Source organism: Microtus ochrogaster, chromosome 16 (genome assembly GCF_000317375.1).
Source record: "Microtus ochrogaster isolate Prairie Vole_2 chromosome 16, MicOch1.0, whole genome shotgun sequence".
Lineage (NCBI taxonomy): Eukaryota > Metazoa > Chordata > Mammalia > Rodentia > Cricetidae > Microtus > Microtus ochrogaster.
Window position 1 is genome coordinate 30094719 of NC_022018.1, and position 2707 is coordinate 30097425.

At 48.4% G+C, this 2707-nt stretch overlaps 1 protein-coding gene across 1 annotated transcript in view; it reads left to right on the forward strand.

The window, feature by feature from the left end:
• Positions 1-1382: 1382 nt before the first annotated feature.
• The window catches only part of LOC101996889 (zinc finger protein 322), an 11625-nt gene continuing 10300 nt past the window's right edge, over positions 1383-2707 (forward strand). The window contains 2 exon segments of the mRNA XM_013349132.2: positions 1383-1586; positions 2252-2336. The gene's annotated coding sequence lies outside the window, so the exon portion shown is untranslated.

Consider the following 2707-nt stretch of genomic DNA (forward strand, 5'->3'; position numbering starts at 1 on the left):
AAAAAAAAAAAAAAAAAATCTCTTCTTAGAATACCTTTCCTCTTACTATAGTCATACACAGCCCACTCCACAAAGTGATTAGAGTTGTGTTTGGAACATATTATACTCAGAAAAGTTAATAAAAGTTACTGAAATATTGGAACGAGGGCTTGAGAGATAACAGTAAAGGCCCCTGTTCTTGCCCTGCTTTGCTTCAGTCAGCAGCTACACAGCAGTTCACAAACCATACATGATTTCAATTCTAGGGAATCTGATGCCCTCCGAGAGCACTAGGCACGCAGGTGGTGCACATACGTATACATGTATGTATGTATGTGTGTGTGTGTGTGTGTGTGTATATATATATATATATATATATATATATGCATGCTAGCAAAACACTTATACACATAAAATAAGTAAACCTAAGAGAAACATTTCAATGTTAGAATAACTGTGATAGGACACTTTTGCCTTAGAAATTTTCGTTTAAAACAAACAAGCTGCATTCCGAAAATAGGAATTAGTGAATCCGGAACACATAACTGCCATCCTCGGTCCCTAATTCTAGAATTTCAGCCAATCCAAATCCTTTGCCAGACCAGAGAATTCTAGTACTCATCTTCCTGTGTGAGGGATTTTAATATATACATATTATAGTAGGTCTGTGGAGATATGTGTGCTATATTATATAATTATTGTGTGTGTGTGGCAGACGACAACTTTCGGGGTGTCAGCTTTTACATGGGGTCCAAGGATGGAATTCAGGTGTATAAGTTTGAGCAGTAAACACTTGCCGCTCCTCACTTCCCACAGTGAGCCATCTCGCCGGCCTACATACTTTTTCCCCCTTCAAGTTAAGAGGACATTTAACGCTCATTTTCGTTTTTTATATCTCAGCTCTCTAGCCTAGAATCTCAGTCAGAATGAACCGAAATCCTTTCATCGGTACTATTTCCTCGCCGCTTTCTCCACGTAGCAAGGCCATGCCGCCGCTCCCTTTTCAAAGCCTCTCATCCTTCTCTGTCTTCGGCTTCCGTGAGCGCCAGCTCCGCTGCGCCTTGGAAGTCTCTACTTCTCCAGATCTCCGGTGTTGGGTCCGCAGCCTCTATCCTTGCGACGTTACTTCCGGCTCGTGCTATGAAGACCTGCGGGGAAAATAAAACAACGTGGGGCGTGGTTGCAGCTCCGCGAGGACCACAGGCAGGCCAGCTCCCAAGTCTTGCATTCCAGGGGCTAAAAACTGGAAATTCCGCCCACCAGAGCGCCAGGGCGCAGGCGCGCTCAGGCTCCGCTCATTTCTGGAGGCTCGGCGCCTATTGGCTCAAGAGCCGCGGTGATCGCCCTATGAGGGTTGGTTACGTGCCGGGAGGCGGGACTACGCCGCCGCGTCCCAGCTGGTGCGCGCTCTCGGGGTTGGCCTCGTAGCGCCGGTGGCCGGGTGAGCCTGGTTGGTGCCTTGCGAACGGCTTGCTGACCTCTCGGCCTCTCGACCTCACTCTCTCTTCCTGACAGACGCTGGGACCGAACCCGCTGCCGCAGCGTGCGCGACCCGGAAGCCCCGGCTGCAGGCTCCAATCGCCGGAAGTGCCGCCCAGGGCGGCGGGGTAAGCTGGCGGCCGGGCAGCGCGGCCTTTGGCGCTGCGGGGATCGAGGGCCGGCGCCACGCCTCTGATGTCAGGAGCACAGTCTACGAAAAGTTGGAGCCTGTAGGACTGTCCTGGCGGTAGCAATGAAGCCGGGCTTGGAGGCAGTCTGTAGCCTTCCTGAATGTCGAGAGAGCCAGGGGCGTTGGGAGGACCCTCCCCACCAGTCTTAAGGGCGGAGATTAGTTAAACTGCCGTGGAATCAGTTTGCAGAATCTGCTCGGTCAGAGAATTACATAGTCATTTATTTTTAAGGGCCTTGGTTATATGTAATCTTGTATTCATGTATTATATTCCTGGAGTTTTAGCGTGCGAAGAATGAATCCTTGATCTCAGAAGTTGAAATAATACTGTACCTATCAGTCACCTCAGCGTTTGTGCGTTGGAGGCAGGAGGCTAGGGAAATCAAGGCCAGCCTCAGCTGCCTAGCGAGTTTGAGGTCTGCCTGAGCTACAGGAGACCCTGTCTTAACAGCAAAAATTAAGTAACAAACAAAACGAAGTAGCAGGAGGCAAACAAGGCCTAGGGTTTTGCTGTGAAGTGTGCACGGGATGATATTTAAATGACTTGATGTAAAAACTTGTAAGCTTTGCAACCCTGTTCAACTTTGTTGCTTTTTCCTCTAGGAGAGGGAAGAATTGAATATTATGAGTAGTTCTGGCTTAGAAACCTGGTGGAGCCAAAAGAAAAAGTCGTTGAGTTCTTGTTATGGTAAGTGGTATATATCTGGGGTTTTTTTTTGTTTGTTTGTTTGTTTGTTCGTTTTTTTTAACTTTCGAGATAGGGTTTCTCCGTAGCTGTTTTGGTTCCGGTCCTTGGAACTAGCTCTTGTAGACCAGGCTGGCCTCGAACTCACAGAGATCCACCTGCCTCTGCCTCCCAAGTGCTGGGATTAAAGGAGTGCGCCACCACCGCCCTGCCTTATATCTGTTTTTATATACGTGAATTTTGAAGTAGGGATGGGATAAGAAAGAAGTAAAACATACTTGAGGAAAAGAAAGGGCTTTGTTGCTAACATAGTGGTGTTAAGACCAGACCCTGTCGCCCGGCGGTGGTGGCGCACGCCTTTAATCCCAGCACTC